A 26,769-nucleotide genomic window follows, 5' to 3' on the forward strand; every position below is an offset into this window, starting at 1 on the left:
ATACATTTCTCGTATTCTTATATTTTCCTCTCCCTATTCTATCCCGCTACACTTTGCTGGCAGTCTTTCTGATTTAATTGACCTTCCCCCGCATACTCATGGTCTTTTTGACCGCATGCTTGCTCTTGGTTTTCAACACATCTGCTTCAATTGGAAGACAAAATTATCCATACAACATTGGTGGAACACTCTTTGTCAATTTCACAGATTGGATGTAGCTTTTGCTTCCACTTCTACACCACATTCTAACAGAGATGTGTTTTGGTTGCCTCTCACCTCCTACTTAGATTGAAGTGTACTGAAGAATGTCTCCCACTTAACTTCTGAGAATTTCAAACCTTCTTGAAGGCTTTTCATCCCTCATTTTTGTATTTTATTCTTTTATTTTGTCAATGTAAGATGGATTTCCTTAACTAATTAATATTGACTTATATATGATATGCATTTTGTATGCATTTCTTTGCCTAATCCTTTATGCCTTTTCAATATGAGATGAATATCCTGTACCTTCCCCTTCCCTTTCCCTCTTATTCTCCCCTCCCTCTTATCCCTACCTCTCTTCTAGGTAAAATCTCGAAAATGCTTTTATTGTTCTTGTACTCATATCAGCCTACTTATTTACTTTATATATACCTTTTCTCTGTGTATTGCTGGTATGTTTATATCCTGTTACATATTAATAAAGCTTTTCAAACACAAAAAAAGTTTTGTTGGGGAGTCTGATGTTGATGATTTTCTGTTCCCCCCCCCGTGGACCCAGTGTTGTCCTCCTCACCCGCCTTGGCCCAGGCAAATTTGGCCAGTTTGCTTTGAGCCTGCATCTTGGCGCCCCTTCCGTTGGCCATTATTGTGCAATGTCAGGTGCTGTACTTCCAGTGGCTCAGGCCACTGTACCAGTACTCGCCGCTGCCTGCGCAGGGGGGGTTCCCACCTCTGCAGGCCTGTCGGCCTGTCGGGTTTCCAGTGAGGCGATCTCCTCGCATTTTTGGGGAACGAGTCAAAATGAGTGCCGCCCTTAGTCACTGCATTTCAGGTGAGAGGTAGGGGGGTGACGAGTGTGACGGAACCTATAACGATATCTTAAAGTCCCTGTAATCTGTTTTTTCCACCCAATAAGTGCATCAGGTGATGGCTGCAGTGTTGCGCTGGAAGGTCGCTGGGCCTTATTGCATTTGCGGTTACCAGCCCCCCTGGCTAACCTCCGCTCGTGTGGGCTGCTCCCTGGTGTGTTTTCCTGCTCCCGGTACCTGTGGGTCCTCCTCTGGCGACCGTGGTCTGTAGATAATTATTAAGGGTCAAACTTCATTTGTGGATGGCTACTTGTCTTTGATTCAATTGATTTTCTGGCTTCCTAGGAGTTTCAGTGCATCAGGTAGTGGAAAACCACTAGTATACCAGGTGCACTGCTGAGATTAAAGTATCCTACTAGAATGTAAACAACATTAGCAACAATTTTACTATATTGTACTCAGTCAATAAACAAGGAATCACAAACTGCGTTTCATGTTCATTTCATTTTCAAGTTGTGAAACAGTATACAAAGAACAAATAGCGTTGTCAAATGCAAAAAATCACTAACACTTGTGTGATTTCTTATTATTCAATTGTGACAAAAAGTAACAAATCAATTGAGAATGAACACTGCTGTGTATATTAACACGAACATCAATTGTAACAGCTTCTTTGTAAGGCCCAATGCATTTTGGGAGAATCTCCCTTCTTCAGGGGCCCTAGTAAAAAAGAAACAATGTTATAGACAAAGCGTTACTATGAATTGTTATTATCAAAGTGTGCCCATCAATTCAATGGCCAAAAGAAAAGGAAAAAACTTCATGTGCCTACTAGTAGTCAAATGCAAATAGTAAACACCAATGAAGAAGACCATATTTACCTAGAACAAGAAAAAGGTAGTGTAGATGACGGAACCCATGTGTAGGACAAACAGTGAACAGTGAGATAGAGGATTATGCTAACTAGAGTAAAACATGCCGAGCAGTGATATGTTCAAAAAGAAAAGAGAAACCGCGTGGAACCAAATCTCCCCTACCATCTGTGATGACAATGTGATTGTAAGATTCTAAAAAACTCACTTCGTTGTGAAGCTATTTAATGCACTGTGTGGTACAGATACTCTTGCAGTGCAATATCGATAAAAAACTCTGAAGTAATGCTGCCAAACGCAGGTGTCAGTAAGACATAGTGGAATCTGAAAAATGAAGAATACACTGATAACTATCGAGAACTAATGCGCACACTGTGCAATGCGACTGCCTTGAGAAAAATAAATAAAATGTAATGTACCTCGCGTATGCGAATCCAAACGTGAGCAGACTGTTCAATACTGGCTCTGAACTCACTCGAAAGTGCCTGGCAGAAACATCCGAAACAGAGATATGATCTTCTTGGAAAATACCTCTAAAGAAATGAAAACACAAGAGCGCCCACTGAAACCTTTGGTAAACGCGTAAACTCCTTTAAAGACTCGGCTGAAAGCCAAAGTTGCCTTTACCTTGAAAGATGTGCTCTCTGCTGAAGTCAACCGTACGCCAAAACCGGTGCAGGATATCTCCAAAGGTGAACCGCGTGAACTGAGCTATATAAAAACGCGTGTAGAATGCTTGTAAGCAATGAAAAGAGGACTGTAGTCAGCGGCCATCTTAGAGTGGTGAATACCTTAAAAAGCGAGTGTCTAAAATGAATGGCCCGAACCTATGCTTGAAGCACACATTCAATGTGTTCTAATGTGTAATATACCTGTTTGAGAATTACATCGTGAATGGACTAGCAAATAGTGCCGGGACAGCGTTTGTGTTTGTGAGCAACAGGAAAAACAATAAACCAGTCCATCACCGCAAGTGCACACTGGCAAACAATATAGGTTTAGGAAATTGAAAGAAAAACTATCAGCAACCAAGGAAAGCACCATGAGTGACAAGATTGGTCTATAAGTAGTGAACATATACTTAAGAATGCCCCTTTTGACACGTTAGTAGGCACATTTACAAAGCTATGAATATAATTTTTAAAAAATGCACGGAATGTGTGAAACGACAATATCTGAAGAACACATATGAAAACAATTGAGCGCAGAAAGTCAACAATAGGAAATTTTTACACATGGGGTGTTTGACGCAAACTTTGCTATCAAAAAGTTCTAGTCTAAAACATACAGCCACGCTGGTGATCATTGCTACAGAATGGAGCACTCAACCAATTAAACAAAACATTGTAATTCAATTCTGTCATTTAGACCTCCTGGGGTCAGCGTCTGAAGGTACTTTATCCACCACGCTTCCCTTTGGGCTAACAAATTGTGGGGATTCTGACCTGCTGTAACAACTATGATTTTCAGAATGATAAACCGCAATTTAGCGTTAGTGTGATGTTGTTCAAACTAGTGGGAAGCAAAGAGTGACTTGATGGATTTGGTTCGAATAGTGCTCTTGTGTTCTGTGATTCTTACTTTCAATTTACGTGATGTTTTACCTATGTATAGCAACCCACATGGGCATTTTATTGTGTAAATAACATTGAGGGAATTGCAATCTCCGTTATGTTTTAAAGATATTGGTTTGCCTGAGTGTGGGTGGTGGATGACATTACCAGTCATCACATTGTTACAATGGACGCAGTTGCGGCATTTCCGCATACCTTGGTAAATTTGTTGTTCACTTTTCTTGGTGGACAAAATGTCTTTAATGTTCTTGTTGCGGGTATAAGCAAAAAGGGGTTCCTCGTTGAATAATTCATTGAAATCTGGTTCCTGTTTGAGGAGATCCCACCTCGATTTGATGATTTTCTTGATAGAATGAGATCGTGTTGAGAATTTAGACACGAAAACTGGGCGGTTGGATTCGCTTTTTGTTTTAGAAACCAATAAACTCTCACGGTCTTTAAGGGATGTCTTGTAGTCTGCTTCAGTAAAGATAGAGTCAGGGTACCCACGTTCTAAAAAATTTTCTTTTTGTTTTTGAAGATTATCCTGTAGGTTATTGGCATCAGAAGTTATGCGTTTGACTCTCAACATTTGCGAGTATGGAAGATTCTTAATCAAAGATGGTGGATGAAAACTCGTATGTAATAGGAGATTATTTCTATCAGTAGGTTTTGTAAAGACGGAAGTCTCCAGGACACCATTTTGATTTTCAATCAGTACATCCAAATAAGTAATGCTGTCTTGACTTATGGAATGGGTAAACTTGATTCTCTCATGTTTGGTGTTTAAATCGGAGATCAATAATTCCAATGATTTCCTGGAATTTCTCCATATTAGAAAGATATCATCTATAAATCTGACGTAAAACGCCAGGTCAGCTTTCCACGTATCTTGCATGAAAATGTGATTATTTTCGAATTGTGCCATGAACGTATTTGCGTAGGAGGGAGCCCCGGGAAAACCCATAGAGGTTCCACTAACTTGCAAATAAAATTCATCTTGCCATTTTAGATAACTGTGTTGCAGACAAAAGGTGAGTAACTCCAACAAAAAAATTTTGTTGACACTGATTTCAGGCATTTGCAACAAGGCCCGCTCACATGCCTCAACTCCCTCCTTCAACGGAATTGAGGTGTATAGCGAAGTCACGTCAATGGTGCACATTAACCATGATGGTTGTAGATGATCTTGTAGTTGTTGCAATAGTTTTAGAAAATGAGTGGAATCTTTCACATAGCTGTGCCAAGATTGCACAAATTTCTGCAAGGAATGATCAACTAATTGTCCCGCTGGCGCAAAAATCGACTCACAACCAGAGACTATTGGTCGAAACGGAGGGTCTGTTAAACTTTTATGCACCTTGGGAAGCATATAAAGTTTAGGACTTCTGGGGTACTGTACCGTGAGAAAACCTCTTAGGGATGTATTGATCCATTCCAGATTTTCTGCCTTCTCCAGTATTTGATTTAGAGTGTCCATTATCATTGTTGTCGGATCCTGTTCCAATTTGATGTAAGTGGACGTATCTGAAAGATGTTCCATTACCTTTGCTACATAGAAGCTGGTGTCCATCATGACTAAGGCTCCTCCCTTGTCCGCCATCTGAAAAGTGATGTCTTTATCTGCACTCAGTTTCTGTAACATGTTCATTTCGTCCTTTCTGAGATTAGCTTTAACTGGAGGATGTAGATTGAGCTTGGATAAATCATGTCGCACCAATGACTCAAAAGTGTCTAATAGTTTATGGGATACTGGTGACATGAATATACTCTTGGGTTTGAAAGATCTCAGTTCCAGATCTTCTGTGGATGTGGATGCTAGTGGAACAGTGTCAAGTGTTGGTACCACGTTGGTGAAGAAGTGGTTTAATCTTAAATTTCGCATAAATCTAAAAGTTGAGATTTCTAGTTCCAATTGATTTGTATGATATATCGGTACAAATGATGTACCTTTATTGAGAACTTCTTCTTCAGCTTGTGTTAGTTGTTTAGAGGAAATGTTTATGACGAGGGGTTGCCTTTGCTCCTCAAGCTCCGTGCATCCGCTTCTGTGTCTTTCACTTTCTTGTCTGTGTTTTTTACTCCTCCTTGTTTTTTTGCATCTGGTGGTCTGCCGCTGGATGGACCCTTCTCTAAAAAAGAAGAAGTGGCGGAGACTGATGAGGATGAAGGTTGTGCTGTTTTTTCTTCCGCCCTTATGACAGTCGGTGCCCCTGATGTTAGTTGGGCTGCTGCTGATGGTCTTGAGGGATCTAGTTCAGTGTCTGACACAATTGACTCTTGAGAGGAAGTGTTTGGTTTTTGGTATGGCCATTTGCGGGCGTATACCTCTGCCCAGGTATACACCTCGTTTAATTTATAGTCAATTGTGTCCCTGCGAAATTTTCGCAGTTTCCGTTCTTGAATGTCTTTACTGTAAGTATCAAGTTTACTGTTGATGTCATCCAGTTTTATACGCCAGTACTCAGCTTCACAACGGCTTGATAAATCCGTTTTGATGATATGAATCTCCTCCTCTAATTCTCTGATTGTTCTAGACAGTTCTTCGATGAGTAGTAAAATTAAATCTAACGAGCATTTATTGAGTACTGCCTGCCATTTTTCCGTGATGACTTTGTTGAATTGGAACTTGTAGAGAAGAGGTTTGATTGGTAATCGAAGACCTCGTGGGATTCTTTGAACTTTGTGGTATTGAATAAGTGTGGATGCGTGTAATCGTTGACTTAAGGCTCTGCGGGTGATAAACTCTAATTGTCGAATTTGCTGTGAAATTGAATTTCCTTGGACATTAAATGATGGTGCATCTTGAATTAAAGAATAAATGTCCTGAAATTGTGAATTTGTGTATGAGCGGGTTTCAGCTCTGTTGTCAGTAAGGTTTGCAATACTATCAAACGACATAATTGATATGGGGCGGGGTGCTACCTGCTAAGAGAATGGCGAATGAAATAGTGGCAAAGTTGTGTGTAGTAGGTGCACACCCTATTGCTACTAATGAAACATTGGATGAAGCAAATTAAATTATAGATTGCGTGCTACCTGGGGGATGGGCAGCCAGCCCCAATGAATGTGCATCAGCTAGTGGAAAACCACTAGTATACCAGGTGCACTGCTGAGATTAAAGTATCGTACTAGAATGTAAACAACATTATCAACAATTTTACTATATTGTACTCAGTCAATAAACAAGGAATCACATACTGTGTTTCATGTTCATTTCATTTTCAAGTTGTGAAACAGTATACAAAGAACAAATAGCGTTGTCAAATGCAAAAAATCACTAACACTTGTGTGATTTCTTATTATTCAATTGTGACAAAAAGTAACAAATCAATTGAGAATAAACACTGCTGTGTATATTAACACGATCATAAATTGTAACAGCTTCTTTGTAAGGCCCAATGCATTTCGGGAGAATCTCCCTTCTTCAGGGGCACTAGTAAAAAAGAAGCAATGTTATAGACAAAGAGTTACTATGAATTGTTAATATCAAAGTGTGCCCATCAATTCAATGGCCAAAAGAAAAGGAAAAAACCTCGTGTGCCTACTAGTAGTCAAATGCAAATAGTAAACACCAATGAAGAAGACCATATTTACCTAGAACAAGAAAAAGGTAGTGTAGATGATGGAACCCATGTGTAGGACAAACAGTGAACAGCGAGATAGAGGATTATGCTAACTAGAGTAAAACATGCCGAGCAGTGATATGTTCAAAAAGAAAAGAGAAACCGCGTGGAACCAAATCTCCCCTACCATCTTGATGACAATGTGATTGTAAGATTCTAAAAAACTCACTTCGTTGTGAAGCTATTTAATGCACTGTGTGGTACAGATACTCTTGCAGTGCAATATCGATAAAAAACTCTGAAGTAATGCTGCCAAATGCAGGTGTCAGTAATACATAGTGGAATCTGAAAAATGAAGAATACACTGATAACTATTGAGAACTAATGCGCACACTGTGCAATGCGACTGCCTTAAGAAAAATAAATAAGATGTAATTTACCTCGCGTATGCGAATCCAAACGTGAGCAGACTGTTCAATACTGGCTCTGAACTCACTCGAAAGTGCCTGGCAGAAACATACGAAACAGAGATACGATCTTCTTGGAAAATACCTCTAAAGAAATGAAAACACAAGAGCGCCCACTGAAACCTTTGGTAAACGCGTAAACTCCTTTACAGACTCGGCTGAAAGCAGAAGTTGCCTTTACCTTGAAAGATGTGCTCTCTGCTGAAGTCAACCGTACGCCAAAACCGGTGCAGGATATCTCCAAAGGTGAACCGCGTGAACTAAGCTATATAAAAACGCGTGTAGAATGCTTGTAAGCAATGAAAAGAGGACTGTAGTCAGCGGCCATCTTAGAGAGGTGAATACCTTGAAAAGCGAGTGTCTAAAATGAATGGCCGGAACCTATGCTTGAAGCACACATTCAATGTGTTCTAATGTGTAATATACCTGTTTGAGAATTACATCGTGAATGGACTAGCAAATAGTGCCGTGACAGCGTTTGTGTTTGTGAGCAACAGTGGGCGCTCTAGTGTTTTCATTTCTTTAGAGGTATTTTCCAAGAAGATCGTATCTCTGTTTCGGATGTTTCTGCCAGGCACTTTCGAGTGAGTTCAGAGCCAGTATTGAACAGTCTGCTCACGTTTGGATTCGCATACGCGAGGTACATTACATTTTATTTATTTTTCTCAAGGCAGTCGCATTGCACAGTGTGCGCATTAGTTCTTGATAGTTATCAGTGTATTCTTCATTTTTCAGATTCCACTATGTATTACTGACACCTGCGTTTGGCAATATTACTTCAGAGTTTTTTTTCGATATTGCACTGCAAGAGTATCTGTACCACACAGTGCATTAAATAGCTTCACAACGAAGTGAGTTTTTTAGAATCTTACAATCACATTGTCATCACAGATGGTAGGGGAGATTTGGCTCCACGCGGTTTCTCTTTTCTTTTTGAACATATCACTGCTCGGCATGTTTTACTCTAGTTAGCATAATCCTCTATCTCACTGTTCACTGTTTGTCCTACACATGGGTTCCGTCATCTACACTACCTTTTTCTTGTTCTAGGTAAATATGGTCTTCTTCATTGGTGTTTACTATTTGCATTTGACTACTAGTAGGCACATGAGGTTTTTTCCTTTTCTTTTGGCCATTGAATTGATGGGCACACTTTGATAATAACAATTCATAGTAACGCTTTGTCTATAACATTGTTTCTTTTTTACTAGTGCCCCTGAAGAAGGGAGATTCTCCCGAAATGCATTGGGCCTTACAAAGAAGCTGTTACAATTGATGATCGTGTTAATATACGCAGCAGTGTTTATTCTCAATTGATTTGTTACTTTTTGTCACAATTGAATAATAAGAAATCACACAAGTGTTAGTGATTTTTTGCATTTGACAACGCTATTTGTTCTTTGTATACTGTTTCACAACTTGAAAATGAAATGAACATGAAACGCAGTTTGTGATTCCTTGTTTATTGACTGAGTACAATATAGTAAAATTGTTGATAAAGTTGTTTACATTCTAGTACGATACTTTAATCTCAGCAGTGCACCTGGTATACTAGTGGTTTTCCACTAGCTGATGCACATTCATTGGGGCTGGCTGCCCATCCCCCAGGTAGTACGCAATCTATAATTTAATTTGCTTCATCCAATGTTTCATTAGTAGCAATAGGGTGTGCACCTACTACACAACACGTTGCCACTATTCCTAGGAGTTTCTCCACCTGTGTGAGCTGCTCTCCGGGGCTCTATCTTGCCCGTGCCACTTGCGAGTCCTCCTGCCTCTACGGTGTTCTGCGGATGTTTAATAGGGGATGTCCTCTGCTTCCGGTGCTTCCGTCTACTAGGCTTCAAAGCCAAGGCCTCGATTAATTGCGCTGTCCAGCTGCAGCGGCCATGACTGGTGCTAAGGCCCTTTATTTATTTATTTAGGAATTTATAGAGCGCATGACTCACCCCATAAGGGTATCTCGGCGCTAGGACTCAATGACACTCCATCAGACAGATCAGAAGAGAAGGGTTTTCAGTTGTCTTCTGAATGACAGGAGGTCAGGACACTGTCGCAGGTGGATAGGTAGACTGTTCCAAAGCCGGGGGCCAAGATGGAAAAAGGCTTTTTCTCCTTGTCGTGATTTGCTAATACGAGGAACATTCATCAGAGCCTTACCTCCAGAATGGAGCGATATACTGGGAACATAGTTTACGAATTTCTCATTCAAGTAGCTAGGACCTAGTTTCTAGACCGCTTTAAAGGCCATACAACAGATTTTAAAATGGTTCCTTTTACTTATAGGCAGCCAATGAAGTTTCTTAAGCAGAGGCAGAGAGGCTGTTCTGCGTGGGACATCAGCCACGAGGCGATCAGCAGTATTTTGGACTACCTGCAGTCTATTGATGTCTTTTTCAGTTGCTGATATAAGGAGCGCGTTGCAATAGTCCAGGCGACTAAGAACTAGTGCCTGTATTAAGGTTTTCCTAGCAGACAAGGGTAAAACAGGGAATACTCTTCTGAGCATCCTGAGAACATGAAAGCAGGCTCCAACGGTCGTGGAGACATGATCTCTCACAGTAAGCTTTTGGTCAAGGCGAACTCCAAGATTTTTCACCACTGATTTCAGAGAGGGGGTAGGGTCCAGTTCCTCTGGCCACCAAGTGGGTGACAAAATCAAAGTAGCCTCTCCAAAAAGCATTATCTCTGATTTGGTGGCATTCAGCTGGAGATAGTTGTCTTTCATCCACTGTGCTGTAGATTTCATACCATTGCCAAAGATGGTTTGGCAGTTAGGGTTAGATTTGTCTAGTGGCAAGAGTAGCTGGGTATCATCCGCATAAGATATGGGGATGAATCTCAGTGTTCTCAATAGTCTTACTAGGGGCACCACATACACGTCGAACAAAGTAGGGCTCAGGCATGAGCCCTGGGGCACTCCCGTGTGTGACCATAGAAGTTTTGGAATGGAAAGGACCTAAGTTAACGGTCTGTGTTCTGTCTGTGAGAAAGTTGGTAAGCCATTCCAGGGCAAGCCCAGTAACACCAATACCACTCAGTCTTCTGAGCAAGATTTGATGTGATATGTTGTTGAATGCTGCTGAAAGGTCAAGCAGCACCAACAGTACCGCCTGACCCCTATCCAGCAGCATTCTGATAGTATCTGTAACTGCCACTATAGGTGACTCCGTACTATAGCAAGGACGAAAGCCAGATTGAGAGGGATATAAACTGTTAGCGGTTTCAATGTAATTAGAGAGATGTGTCAGGATCGGATGTGTCGCCAAGACGGGATTGACGGTCTACACACTTTGTGAGAAAACTAGATTATGTATTGGACTTAAAGAAAGCAGTTGGCATCACTTGGAGCAAAGCAACATCAGTGTGAACTAGGTTCTGTTTTTCAATGGTGTTTATGTGTGAATCTCGAAACCTCTGTGATATGATTTAGAATTTCGATTACTAGTTAATGAAGCCCTGATGATGTCCAAGTAGGACAAAACGCGTAGGCTGTGTGAAAATAATTTTGCTTCATGAACTGTGGAATTTATACACTGGATTGAATATTTCTTGATCTGTTGGATATCCTTGGATGTGGGAACAAGATTGCAATAAAATCTGTTGAACTACAGTATTGGACTGAAATTTTTTTCTTGAACTGGGCGCTCCTTCCTTTCAAATTTATTTAGAGAGATGTGTGTTAATGTTTTTTTCAAGAATTTTGGTGTGAAGAGGAAGCAAAGAGATCGGGCGGTAGTTTGTTATGTCTTCTGAGGGAGATTTTAGGTTTCTTTTAATAGGCAGAATCTGTGCAGCTTTCCAGGCTGGAGGAAGGACTCCTTCAGTCAGGGAGCAATTAAGAATATTGCAGATGGGGTTAGCCAGCTGTTTAGCCAAAGTAGATGTTATTTTTGCCGGAATTAAATCAAGCGGAGACCCGGATTTGGCATTTTTAAGGTGCATTTCTGTCTCTTCGATCATAAGCAAAGGAAAATTGTCAAGAGAGGGATAGAGCGCGCAGGTTACCCGACTATAAATTTACCATACTCACCTGGGCCCATAATCAATTACAACATATACTTAATCAGGTAACCTCTACTACCAGTGTATTTTACTTACTAGGTTCTATACCATTGACTTACCAATCCTTGTCGCTGGTACCTGTAAACCTATCGGATCAGGGTGTTAGATTGAAGATAGATAGAGGAAAAAAATAACATTTGCACTCATATAATAACCACAGACTCGAGAAAGTTGTAAACTCTTTATCTAATTTCTTAAATGGTCATGATCCAAAGATTAAACACCAAAAGACTCTCAATGATGAAAATCGAAATCAGAATGTAACTATGCAACTATCTTTATTCCACCCAACAATGGATGTTCTTTATAAAAATACAACGTATTTTATATTATGCAGTTGAGCTTCCTCTGACAGAGGTAAAGGGTCAGCTTCCCAGGCGCATCTTGGCTGTGACTGTCTTTGGCTCTGATTCAATGACAAATGCTTTCAGCTTCTCTCTGGCGTTTGACATGTGCAGTATGATTTTTCAAGATGGAGTAATGACGCCTCCCAGGCCCAAAATTATCGTTACACGAAAGAATAGAAAGAAACAGTTTTAGAACACAGGATAAATGAGTGCACTGTATACCACTCATCTCTACTCTATACCCATTATTTTATATTTAACTATAGCATTAGAGTTAAGCAGAACAAACAGCTTAGCAAAAGCAGCAGTGCAAGCTTCTCGCATGTGAGAACATAGAGCAGCCATATTAATACTGGTGCGCAGAGCGAAAGATTCCCTCCAAAGCAGAGAATACGTCATGTCAGGTGAGTATGACAGGCGCATGCGCAATAGAAAACCCCGCGTAGCAGCAGCCATCTTAGGTGCAAGCGTATTACGGTTAGTAAAACACATAAGCAAGCTTCACTCAGACACGTTTTTGTGTTGTGTAATGTAATATTAATAAGACAAACATGTTGATTAGTGTATTAATGTTAAGTCGAGAGAACTTAATACAAGCAAGTCGCGTTACGTGCAAATCCTTGCTCCATCAAGAGTTGTTTGCTAAAGGGGTTGGTTCAAGCACCATATCTGCTGTAGAATGAAGACTGCCAGTCAAAATGATATTGTTATAAATTGTGTCAATTTTCTCAATGAAATGACTAACAATGCTATACCTTCTTTCTTTTGGCCATATACTAAAAACGCGAGCACAGCTTCCCTCGCTTACCTGCTCAATCAGCCCGAGGGGTCTGCACTGACATTGTCATCGCCATCACCGCTGACTGGGGGAAGAGCCGGGAGCCACAGACTACATTTCCCAGAGTCCCCCGGTGGCGCTCCAGGGCAGCATCAGCACGAAGCGCCAGGAGGCTCTTTAAATCGCACCAGGGCTCTCGTGACGCGGGTCCCTTCTTTCTTTTGGGCATATACTAAAAACGGGAGTACAGCTTCCCTCGCTTACCTGCTCAATCAGCCCGAGGGGGGCTGCACCGACATTGTCATCGCCATCACCGCTGACTGGGGGAAGAGCCGGGAGCCACAGACTCCATTTCCCAGAGTCCCCCGGTGGCGCTCCAGGGCAGCATCAGCACGAAGCTCCAGGAGGCTCTTTAAATCGCACCAGGGCTCTCGTGACGCGGGTCCCTTCTTTCTTTTGGGCATATACTAAAAACGGGAGTACAGCTTCCCTCGCTTACCTGCTCAATCAGCCCGAGGGGGGCTGCACCGACATTGTCATCGCCATCACCGCTGACTGGGGGAAGAGCCGGGAGCCACAGACTCCATTTCCCAGAGTCCCCCGGCGGCGCTCCAGGACAGCGTCAGCACAAAGCGCCAGGAGGCGCTTTAAATCGCACCAGGGCTCTCGCGACGCGGGACGCGCGCGGGCCAAGGGTGGGCCCATCTGCGCCCGTCAAAGGCTGGAAGAGGCTGGGCTGGGCAACCCCCCTAACGCCACATTAACGACATTAAGTAAGACTTTGAGTGGATTTTTATGCTCTATACCTATTGGCACTGTGTTATTCCTTTCCTGTTTTATTTTCACTGCCTAGTCATGAATAAGAACACACGCAAAGGGGGGACAGGAGTGGTTGGGACCTTGGATGCTTTTCTCAATCGTGCAGAAAGTGTTCTTATGCATGAAATAGAGATCACTCAAAGGAAGCTTTCATTAGACCCCCTAAGCTTACCCTCAGGTCAAGTTGCCATCAATGATCATATTGCTAGTTCTGGTATGTGCTCTCAATCGTCTATACTGCTAAGTGGTACAACTCAGATTGACCCTTCTCACCGGGTCAATGATATTGTTAGCACTAAACCTGTACTTGCTAGCAAAGTACGAACAAGGCAAAAGAAAGCAGTATTGGCGCCAGGTTTAGCAGTGCAGACAAGGAAAAGGAAAGCATGTAACTCCCCGCGAACAAGTGCCCAGGTTGCTAAAGTTGCTAAAAATAAGAGCGCGGGCTCTACAAGGGGTGGGTCTATTTTGTCCTTTACTGAGTTAGCTTCTAATGGGGATAATGCATTAGGCATGGACCAAACTCTGGATGGTCGGCCTAATATAAACTCTAAGGAGCTTAATGAAGTTTCAATGGGCCAACTAAAAGACCTACTCACAGTTTTATTGGACCCTCTATTGTGTAGATTAAATCTAATTGATGAGAGGCTGGCTAAAATAGAAGACCACTTATTTAATACATCTGCCAGCTCCAAAGTGAGTGGTACTGCTGAAGTTTTGGCCAACTCTGTGAATCCCCAATCACACATTAGGGCCTGTGTAGACCACCTCAACCCTACCTGCCCTTTGGTATGTCCAAATAACCCTCCTGCCCCGGTGTTAATGACATCTAACAATCCACAACCATGTAATCAACCGTCCAACGGTTCTGTGAGAAGGTCTAGGGTGGAGGATAGTGGCGAGAAAACTCAAGTTGTTTTTTTTTTAGATCTACCCCCTGAGGCAACACCTCATACCATAGTGTTGGCAAATGCACCACCTTTGGGACCATGTGAGGAAGAACATTGGTCCTCACTCAAATACAAGGCCCTTCACTTTTTGGATGTAAAAACGGGGCTGGGGAACCATCTGTTTAACGAATTTCTCATGGTTAGAAGGGTGGCTTGGGTAGGCAAATCGGTAAAAGGCATGGGTGGGGACTGCATTGTAATCAGTTTTAGGTATCCCAGGTTAGTCAGATGTATCTTGGAAAGGACAACTTCACCCTTCATTAGGGGAGACGCCATAAACGTTCTTCCATTGGGATTTTTCTACCGAGCAAGCTCACCCAATATAGGGGTTCCCATAGGTATCGGGGTCAAATGTTAGGGCCAATTAATTATGCTGTCCCAATCCGCAATTGATATGAGGCGCTGAGTTCCCTAGAAGAAAATGATTGACTGGGGCACCTACCCATGAGTGTGAGAGTATGCAACCAGTTAATGGGGACATAGAAAAGATGGTTTTCACCAAATGCAGTAATCAACAGAGGGACACTCAACTGGACACAGACACTCCCCTGGATGACGCTCTTCCTAATGACATCACTATAGAGGTGGTTGAAAGCTCCCTAGTATTATATCAAGATGTAGTTGGCTTACAATCAGCCAGGGAAGGTATGTGTGGTGATCTAAGAGATAGTGTGGACCAAGGAGGAGGAACAACTCTTAAGGGGGAACGTAACTTCTGTCTTACCTCATGGAACATAGCGGCTTTAAAAAATAAATTACAGTCAATGGACTGGTGCTCCTTCATTGACACTAACGACGTAGTGGTACTACAGGAGACATGGTTAGTGGACCCGGTGTATAGACCTGGTTATATTAATTTCTATAAACCCGCTATTGCAGCCCTGAGGGGGAGACCAATGGGGGGTCTCATTATTTGGGTAAGGCAGAGTGATGGGCTCTTAGTCCAGTTGTTGGACACGGAAGGAAATGATATATTGATAATGAAGCTAAGAAGGAATGAAGCAAGGGATCTTATAATTATCAATGTATATGCAAGCGGTCTCCCAGGAGGGAAAGGCTCTGGTACCATCGCACTCTTAGATACTTATCTTACAGTGCATAAAGGAGCAAAAGATATAGTGGTTGCTGGCGATTTTAATTGCACTTTCGAGCCTTTAGATTTAAATGATATTGATCTAGGATATGAGGAAGATCTGTTATGGGAAATTCCCTTATTATCCTTGGCCCCGATTAATAAATGGTCTGAAGCAGCTATACAACTTAAAGTTCTATGCCTAGAACATGGCCTCAGAGCGACTAATGGGAGGACCCTGTTCGACAAGAATGGGTCCGCAACCTATAGCTGCGGGACAAGAAGTAGCCGTATAGACTACATTCTTGTCAATAAGGAATCGTGGGTTAATATAATTGATATGACCATTGTAGAGAGGGTAGAGAGTGATCACAACCCCCTGGCCCTGAAAATTGTATATGTGGGCAAAAACTCAGACCCAGTGCCCCCACTGGGAGTAGATGTTCATCTAAGTAATGATACCCGAAGAGTCAAATGGTCAAAAATCTTACTAAGACCTGACCATTTAGAAGCCATAAATGCCCTGGTGACTAAAGCGACGGCAGATCTTATAAGCTGTCAAGATACTCCAGGTAATGAGCCGAGGGTTACACAGGTACATAATAGTTTATTTAATAAGCTGAAAGGCTATTTTATTGTGGAAAATTCACATAAGAAAGAGCTTCCAAGGTATCCGTAGATTCTTGGTATGGGAATACATGTAGGCTAGCCTACAAAGCATTAGCTTTGGCAATCAGAACAAAAAATAGGGATACTATTCACCAAGCTCGAGCAGAGTACAAACTGGCCCAACTCCAGGCCAAAAAAGATTGGGATGAAGATTATTAGCAAGAGTTGTATGTGGCCAGCCTTGAAAGGAACATGGCTGGATCTGGCATTTGTTGAAGTGGGGTAAGGGTAGAACCCGCCAACCACCTACAAATCATGTAGTGCCCGAGCAATGGGTTTCGCATTCTAAAAATCTATTTGCTTTGGAATTTGGAGACTGTGAACCACAGCAGGGGCTCCGGTTTTTACAAGCTGATATTCCGGTATTGTGTTTCACAAAACTGGAAGTAGTAGCCGCCCTTAATAGTGTACGGAACGGCGGAGCTCCTGGGCTAGATTGTATCCCCGCAGACCTGTTTTTGTATAATAAGGAACTTTGGGTAACCTATATACAGATCCTTGTAAACGCAATTGCAAAGGGCTCCCCAATCCCTGAGTCATGGAAAGGTGCAGAGATCTTACCTATTTTAAAAAAAGGGGATAGGACTGATCCGAGTAATTACAGGCCCATCAGTTTAATCGACTGTCTACAAAAGGTAACAGCTAGGCTTGTGTTGAGTCGTATTCAAGACTGGATCAATGATTTTAATATCCTCTCCCCGCTACAGGCGGGGTTTCAGCCACACCAGAGTACAATAGTCCAGGTTTTTAGATGTGTTTTAATTTATTGGTGTGTTGCGATTGTTAATGGAGGGAGATTATATGCCGCTTTTGTAAATCTAAAGTGAACTTTTCTGAGGTAATTGTATTAGTTGGTTTTATCGAACAGATGGTGGCCGCTCATGGTCTTGCTTCTTTTATTTGTTTTTATATTAACTTATTGTATTAAGTAGGTACGGAATATGTAACTTTAGATCATTCTATGGAGATCTTGTATTTTATATGGGTGAATTTCAATGGTTTTATTGTTATTGTTTTAAAAATGTAAATGTCTTTTATGATTATGTAATCGAATAAAGACTATATGACTGACTGACTGACTAACAATGCTATCGCACTGTGTTTGAGAAGGTAAGGAGGACATGGCGCAGGCTGCGGGGCTAGTGAAAGATTTTAGGGTTTGGTAGAGACATTTCTGAGAGCTCCCGGCCTGTATGAGAGTAGCTGCTATATGTGTTTTCCTGGCATTTTTTAGGTTACGGTGATACTGCTTGAGAGCCTCTCTATATTTTTCTTTGTCAGTAGAGCGTTGAGATCGACGCTAAAGGTGCTCTAATCTTTTACACAAGCCTTTCTCCAATCGCAGGGGTGCCGAATACCATGTTGCCTGGTGACGTTTTGCGGTAGAAGGGCAATTTTTTTAGAGGGGCTGATCTGTCTAGAGTAGCCAATAAGTTAGAATTGAAAGAGGCAAGGCGGTCCTTTACTTTATCCGAATCCTTTTGATCAGGAGGACAAAAGGTATCTGAGAAATGTTCAGGAGAGACCAGATTCCATTTCCTATACTTTTTAATTGGTAAGTATTTAGGACAGGGGGAGCCTCTTGGTTTTTAAATTGGAATTCCACCATTGAGTGATCAGACCAAATCAAAGGGGTCGTGCCATATATGATGTCAGGGGAATTTGTTAGGATGATATCTAGAGTATGCCCTGCCTGGTGTGTGGGATCTTTGTTTATGGCAATAGATTAAGTGCTGCCAGCCCCATAAGAAAAGATGAAGTTTCTTGGTTATCTAACATCCTACTATGTATGTTGAAGTCATCAAGAAGCAGAAAGTTCCTAGATGTGATGAGGTAGGGGGCAATAAATTCAATAAGCCGCGAGGAAGTGTTGGTAAGGGGTCCTGGTGGGCAGTATACTAATGCTCCTTTCCAGTTCATGTTGTGCTGTAAACTAAAACTAAAAATCAATATTTCTAATTGCTCATTACTCATTTGGTCTAGGATGGAGATATTCACCGAGTTTTTATGAACTATGGCTATCCCTCCCCCATTCCTATGCTGTCTATCGAGTTTTAAGATATGATAATTATCGGGAAGCGCCACTGCGATATCCAGGTTAGAATGGGACTTAATCCATGTTTCTGTGAGAAATCCTAAAAGGGGATTATTAGAGGTTAAAAGGTCCCATATATTGGTGGCATATTTAGGCAGTGACCTTACATTGTCCAGGAAGCAGTTCCGATTAAGATCGACATCCGCTCTGGTATGTTGTTTGGATTCTTTCGGATGGAAGTTCTGTTTTAAATTAGGTATGTTTCCTTCAGCATAAGTGTGAGTAGACGTGCATTGAAATTTGCATATGCGGCAGGAAAAAGGTCCTTCAACTATAGCAGGAGTAGGGCAAACAACCTGTGTTGAGATAGCCATAGTTGCATTAGCATACTTTAACCCCACTAACTCCTCTCTGGAATACGCAATGGTGGCTGACTAATTTCCAACCTGGGATGGAGGGAGGGAGACAGGCAGGGATTCCTGGCGCAGACGGGCTTGCCTTTAGTGCACCTACGGCGCGCCAGCGGCGCATCCACTGCGCATCTGCCAGAGCATCCGTTTTTATAGTGTAAGCAACTCGACCGCTAACCTCCCGCCAAGCAAGGAGAGGACGTGGTCAGAGCCTACTTCTGGATGGTGGCGCCTCCCTCCAGACAACCGGAACAATCCATGCTGGACCGGGGAGGCTACCGGGAAGCAGTGATCACAATACAGATCAGGTAAGTGCAAACACCAGTTAAAAATCGGTAACACAACTGTATTTCAAATCGCATGAAGCCTAAGTCAGGCGCTCCCAGAGGAGAGATGCAGACGAAATAAATTGGTAAAATTGGTAGAATAGAAGAATTCGCATTCGTGTTAAGCAAAGGAGCCCTTTCCCAGGCACTCCGATCACAACTAAATCAGCTTTAGACAGCACGTCCGTTGCTGGCACTTAAAGGAGCTCCCTGGCCACCGACGAGCCCTGCTGTGCCGCAACTGCTACCGGGCCGAAAAGCGGGCAGTCAGCTGCTCTGGGTCTCTCCAAAGGTCGCAGTACTTGCAGCTTCCCCACACATTCGCCACTTTAGCTGGAGGAGCGAGGAGGGGACGCCATTTACTCCCTGCATGGGCTCCGGCTAGTTCAGCGGTGCTTCGTCTCTGACGCAATTTCCCCGGTGGGCTGCAGTAAGCTGGTAAAGGGGGTTGTATAGGATTCAGATCCCTGTTTGTGAGGGGATATCGTCAGGTTAATTGCCGGATATTTTCAGGAGAATCGGCGAGGGCAGTGGAGCCGCTTCAGAGTACGGCCATGTCTGACGGCTGCCAGCCACGCCCCCGGCCCTGGAGTATCTTTGTTTGTTCAGAACAGTGCCATGGTTTGAGCCCTCATTTGATTTCAGATCGGACTCTTTCCTGGACGTATCACCTCTCTCCCTTCGTTTAGCACAGATTTCTATCCCAGCCAGTTCCACCTCTTGTTTCTTATTGTTAAAGTGCTCATGTAGTCATTTTGTCCAATTTTCCTCTGTTATATGGGAATTTATTCCTTGATGAGCTGACCGCCGGAGGCTATTGTTTGTCTGCCAAAATCTGGCACTGTTCTTAAGTTTTGAACCATGCAGTATCCTTGCCCAAAATGTCTCCTTTCTCATGCCTTTTTTTTATCCCATTTTGTTCTTTTTAGTATTGCCTTCAATTTCCGCAGATCACTTTGAAGGGCTACGTTTTGGGGATTGCTTTGTGACTGCCTTAGTGTTTGATTTATTGAATTTTTAAGGCTTCTCATTTGTGGGGTAATTATATTTGCAGACGGGAGAGTCCCTATTGTTCCAGTCTTTGGTCCGATTCTGGTAGAGAAGTTGTCCCTGTGAGCCTTTGTGAAGTCGACTCATACTGTTAAGGAATGATTCGTCATGTCATTTACTTGGCAGAGGAGGATCTTTGCGGGTTTAGTTAACTCCTCGATCCAGGTGGGCTGCATTTTTTCCGTTTCAAGCCGGTGGTGTATTCTGCGCCAATACTTTGGCTCACCTCCATTACATTTTTTTGCATTCGCTTTTAATGTCACCTCTTGCGGTAAATGATCGCTTTGTTCATTGTCTCCCAATTTGTAGAAATGAATAGTGTGGAACAAGCGGAGAGTTACAAAGGTGTAATCAAGGTGAGAGGTGGTGGTTATAGAATAGAAAGTTGGAGCTGGAGGATTGTCCTCAGTGAACCTGCCATATATTGTTATGCTTTGGTTAGATGGGGTCCAAAGGGCGAATTAAGTAAACCAATCCCGGTGAGAAGAGGGGTTAGGCAGGGGTGCGTATTAGCCCCAACCCTCTTCTCACTCTATGGAAATGATATCCCCAAATTTCTTTTAAATTGTCAGCATGATTCACCACACCTTGGGGATGAGCCGGTACCAGCCTTATTATTTGCTGACGACACCATTTTAATTTCTCAAACGCCCAAAGGCTTACAATGCTTGGTGAATGCTTTTAATAGCTACTGCATACTAAAAGGCCTCGAAATAAATTCCTCAAAGACGAAATACATGGCGCTGAATCCGCATAAGTCTTTAAAAAAAAAATCGTATCCTAAATAACCAACCACTAGAATACGTTGAAAGTTTTAATTACTTGGGAATCACCTTGGAAAGCAAAATGGCCTGGAAAGGCCAATTAGAAAAAAGTAGGTTAACGTTGCTACCAAACTCGATCCCCATTTTAAAGAAACACAAAGCTAGCACCTCAAAGGCGGTGTCCCCGGCTCTAGAAGTATATAAATTTAAAGCCCAATCGGCAGCCCTTTACGGGGCCGAGATTTGGGGATCCAACTGCACCAAAAATTTCGAGTGGGAAGAAAACAAATATTTTAGACAGTTTTTAAAACTCCCCAATAGGACACCCTTGCTTCCTGTAACTTTGGATGTGGACATTAAACGCACAGACCATTACGCTGTACTAAGACCACTATTGCTTTGGATAAGGATCTGGGTTACCCCAGAACTAATCCATTACAAGGTTGGTCTGGAGGAAATCATGAAGGTGAATCGTCCTAAAGACATTCCGTGGTTGAAGCACGTAACTTCTTGGATGCAAAAATTAGGCCTATCTTCCTACTGGAGTGATCCTTTAAAACTCACACCACCGTGTAAAAATAATTTAAAGTTGATTTATTGGAACTTTATAGCAAGCGATTTGCTGAATAATGCTACTATGGGCCCACTAACTTTGAGGTTTTTAGCCTTCAAGGACGTAGCCACCCGAGAACCCTTCCTTGACGAGATAGAACCTCCCTTAGCAAAATCCTAATTTCTTCACTTTAGGTATGGAATTTTGCAAATAGGAGCAAATACATCTAGTTGGAAAAACGAGAAGGGGAAAAAGGGTAGTGACATTTGCCCCCTGTGTACAATGCAAGCAAGGGAAACCGACGAGCATATTTTATTCTTCTGTGCTCCATATACTATTGTAAGGCGCCGTTGGATCAAACCCCTGTGTAGGTTGCTAGGCACTAGGAGTTGTAGCAATGCTTTACGTATTTTAAGGACTGATTCTTCGCAGAAAGTAGCTTTTGCTGTAAGCAGATTTTTATTCAACGTATCTTTGATAAGGAAAAGAAGTGGGTTCAGGTTATAAAAGGAATTATGAATAAAAATTGCTTTTCAGGGTATAACCTAGGCCAAGCCAAGCACTTGCACTTTCATGGGGATATGATTACATGATAAAATGACCCTATGGTTTTTAAAATTTTATAAGATGTAAATGATCATTTTTAACTATGTAGATAGTTGGCCAGCATGTTTTTTTAATACAATGTAATTTTTGGGCGAGATAGGTTTTTATAGCGTAGTTATGGCTGTGTTCTCTTTTTAAATCACGTTCCGTCCCCCGTCTTCTGTGTTAATTCAATAGGAAATGATGGAGTATTTATGAAAATGTAATGTGTTTTTATTATTGTATTTTTTATGGTTACACATAACCGAAATAAAGATTAAATGAAAGAAGAAATGAATAGTGTGGAACAAGCGGAGAGTTACAAAGGTGTAATCAAGGTGAGAGGTGGTGGTTATAGAATAGAAAGTTGGAGCTGGAGGATTGTCCTCAGTGAACCTGCCATATAGAGCCCTCAGATTTAGATGCTCGAGCTCCTGGAGTAAGTAGGTTGATGCTTTCATTTGTTTATTTAAGTGTGCTGGTCCCTGGTTCGGGATTCCCCACTCTTTGGATAGTTCCCCTGGTAGTTCGTCTTCACTCGCAGTGCCTAGGAGTGGAAAGATGAAGTTGCCAGGCAGTATGATGTTCTCTGTGTTGTCTTCTACTGAAATTCTTGACAGTTCTTTAATTAGTTCTTTGCCAGCTTTTAACCTATGCTTTGGGTTTTCATATATGTTAATTATTGTAATTGTCCTTTCTTCGTTGAAGTTGATTGTGTCTGTTACCGCCTGTATGACACTTGGGGCTGCTATGTGCGACTTTACTGGTCGGATAGGTCCTATTGTCGATATTGAGGCATATATTGTCAGGTCACCTGACCGGTGTCCAAATTTAGACCCCTTTATTGCAGGAACCAGTTGTGACGTAATCCCTTGGTTTTCAATCGCTCGGTCCTCCCAGGTTTCTTGAAGTAGTATAAGGTCAAATGTCTTCAAGTAATGTATTACCTCATGGTCCATTGCCTTACTGGCCAGGCCTTTGATATTCCAGAGACACATGCAGATTTTTCTTGGTTCCTTCTGAGGTGGTGTTGCAGTAGTCAAGTCGTGAGAATATGAGGCCCTTACCACAGTTCTTTGTGTTTCAACTGGGAGTTATTTCAGTTTCTTCTTCAATGCTCTTAACAGACGAAACATGTCCCTGCCACTTTTTTAACTTGGAAGGCCATAGTGAGACCAGTGTCCAGAAGAACTCCCAGCCTCTTGACTTCCAGTGTGGTGGACAGACGGTCACCCAGGCATAAAGGCCAAATAAGCTATACAATAGATCAGGTTGGAGTAGAACAGTATGAGAAAGAGAAAGGTGTGAATGAAAAGGATAAAAAGGCAACTTAAGGCGTTTTTCATCTTGTGGTGGGGAGACACTAGTATAAACCATTTTCATGTCACCAACACACAATTTTAACATTGATCTGCTTTGTATGTGTGAGAGACCTGTGTGATGTTTCATCTGTTAATGAGACACCTGTCCTTGCCTTATTCTTTTCGTTGCACCTTTGTTGTATTGTGAAGCTCGATATAAAACATTCCACAACACAAAGACAAAATGATTCTCAGTGCCAATATTTGCTTTAATGGATGAAGAATGAATACGTGAGAAAAGTTTACTTTAGTTTTTATGTCTCAAACACGTACTTTTTTGAATGGATTAGAACATAGCTAACAAGCGGCTCATGTATAATGGAGAGGTTGCTGAGCCACTGAATGCTCAAATCTGAAATAGATGATGGTATCATAAGACATAGTGCAAAATAAAATGTTGTTCCCAAGTTTATTCCTTTTTTCTGGTAGTCAAACAAGAATTACACAGCCAAGGCGGTGAGAGTGGGCAGAGATGTACTTTCATCTCACTGCTAATGGGCTAACAATACTTCAAAAATAAACCAGCATACTAAAAAGACATCATTAACCAGAACAATGCAAGCAGCGGCTGAATGTGTCTGAAGAGCCACATAGAAAGGAAAAACAATTAACGGGTGATCCCTTTCTTGTCCTAGAAATTGGTGTGATTTAGGTGAAAACCTGCAACATCACTGTGATGGCTGCACCCTATCTTGAACAGGTGCAGCATGTGCTGCCCTACCAGGCCGACAGCGGTGAAGCAGATGGGTAACGAAACTTGTGTTGTAAAGAAATTCTATCTAGACTCGAGAAGTGAAGGGAAAGTGGTCACTTGAATTGATGTGAGAATCATGCAAACATCTTATTGCACTAATGAGAACACCCAGGAAGACTGTGGTTAAGAAAACAAGGTCATGTGTATTGGTTTCTAACCAGAGCTGACAGGGAAAGCAGAACTATGTGGGAGTTTTGTGCAGTGTGTGTGAAACCCAAAAGGGAAACTTTAACCACAGATCACTCAGTGACAATTTACATACGCATTACCCATGCATTGAGCTTGTGTCTTAATTCTGAGGTGAAACCCCAAAAGCTGCATGGTGAGTTTACAGGTGATGATGGATACATGTTTTTTTCTGCCGAACATTACAGTGGATATGTTTGTACAATTAATTTACTCGCCACAATTTTGAATTCCAGTGGCATGGTTAAGGAAGTGGTTACAGCAAAATCTTGTTTGCACTGGAAGTCAGTCACCAAGGTTCTCACTTTCTGGGCAGTTTAAATCTCTGTATCTGAGACCACACAAGCATTGGGGATTTCAGTAGGTCAGTTGCCAAGCTATTTGCCATGCCACCGTTTGTATGTAATTTCAAAAGGAAAAGAAAATCAAATCTTTCTTCATGAGAAAAAACATTCCAAGATTGCAGTCGGCACATCTCCACGTATGCGCATGCATGCCGGGTCATTCTGGATTTTTTATAATAAAGAAAATGGATTCCAAAATGATCAATAATGCATAAACGTGCATCATGAATCTCCGGCTGCCATTTTGCATTAAAAAAAATACTTTTAGAATGGTAAATTAAAAAACAAAATATCCACTCGATGCCACGCAAAGAAACAGAAGCAAGCGCCTCTGTAGCAGTGTGCATCTGTCAGGCCCGTGCCCTCACTAAAGCAATTTCATAAAAAGATTTTTTTTTTAAATACGATCAAGCGGAATATGGGAAGAGGTTGGGGTAGGGAGCAATTTACGAGCCTAGGGAAGAGGGAAGCCGCATAGGGAGGAGGGAAGCCTCAACAGAGAGTGTAAGAAAGGTATGTTTCAAAGAAGTGCTGAAAGAACAAGCATTCACATCCCCAGTGACATGTGTGGCTTTGCAAGTGCTTGTTTTTATCCCCATCCCCCTCTCCTAATGACTGTGAGGTTTGCACAAGAACGTAGTGGCCATCTTTGCTGTTTTTATACTATATTGATTTATTCAGTTTTCAAGATGGCGGACAACCATTTGGGAACTATAAGTTAGTGAATAGTCTAGTAGTCTGTGCACCCGCTGGGCACTTGCTAAAATAATTAAACCAAAATCCAAAATTAAGTAAGAGCATGGGCAGGAGTGTGGGGAGTGGGGCAGATGGCGGAGAAGGTGCAAATGGGTGAAAGTGAACAGTGCAACAACTGCTGGGCACTAGCAGAAAAATAAATAAATAAATAAGCACTGTTGGGTGAGTTATGGGACAGATATGCGCTCCCATGGAGTGCTTAACGGAAAAGAAATAGTCCCCTCACATCAGTAGTGGAAAGATGCAATTCATCCAGTCAAAACGTATTAAATAATAAATGCACCAGGGGCGGGCTAATCAAAGGAATAGGGAGGAAAGCCATTGATTAAGGAGCGAGAGACAAAGATAAACAAGAAAGCAACGTAATCATCAGCAAGAAAGACTGTTGTGGTGTTTGGGCGTTCCAGTTTTGGTAATGTCTGAATACAGAATGTTCTAGTAACTGACATAGAATGAAATTGAGTTTCTTATTACTGGTGGTGACAGTTGGTGCGAGGACTAAGGCGGTCACAACATGCCTGGTGGCTCCTGAGGATTAAACATACCTTTTCCTTCAAGCGTGGTGTCCCTCTTCATTTGTTTCACCACATCTTTGTTGGCGACAAACGGGAGCAAGCAGGAGCTGCCAGGAACCCTTCAGACGGTCAGGATACGAGAGAACCGCAAGTCTTGAAACGTTTCTATTTTTATATCCCTGCTTCATAGCTACCAAGGTTTCAGATTTCTATGTGTGCCATTTTCATAATTTTAGTGCAACTATGAGTGACATTTCAATGACTATGAGTGACACTTCCCTGCAAGCAAAATCAAGCAATGAAGACGAGGGAAACATAAATTTTAGAAATGACACCCATTTGAGCATTAAGAAAGTCCAAGACGATCTTAAAACTGCTGAAAAGCACCAGAAATGGTCTCTGGCCATGTGGGACCAGACCCAACAGGAAGGATGTGTGAGGTCCCAAAATGAGCAAGTTACAAACTGAGCCAGCTCTGCTGCCTAAGTGTCATACAGTCTCAGCTGACTGGCGTGTGAACACCATTTTGCATCATCCTCAGGCTGAGGCTGGTGCAGTAATCTCCCATACACCATAGCCGACAGCTTATGACTGCCATAAACCTGTTTTAAATTAACCCTGGAGGTTTTGAGAAATAAACCGCAAATGTAAATGAGGGGACAGAAACACACACTTGTTCACAGCCCGGGCAGCGCCTGGCAGACAGTTGCCTGTTCAGCTATTCTCATTCTTTTAGTACTAAAGTCACTGGGACAGTGAAATTGCATACCATATTGTAAGGTAAGGTAAGTATACTTGTAAAGCGCACTGTTACTCCATCTCGGAGTGTCCTGGCGCTGTATACCGCTGGGGAACCCGTCCTGGCTTTCCCTGTGAGATGGCCCCTCCTGGGCACCTCCAAGGTGAAGCCAGGCATCCCCGGCGCTGATGGGGCCATTGTGGAGATTAAGCAAGCTATTGCC

The sequence above is a fragment of the Lissotriton helveticus genome, chromosome 11 (genome assembly GCF_964261635.1).
Source record: "Lissotriton helveticus chromosome 11, aLisHel1.1, whole genome shotgun sequence".
Classification (NCBI taxonomy): domain Eukaryota; kingdom Metazoa; phylum Chordata; class Amphibia; order Caudata; family Salamandridae; genus Lissotriton; species Lissotriton helveticus.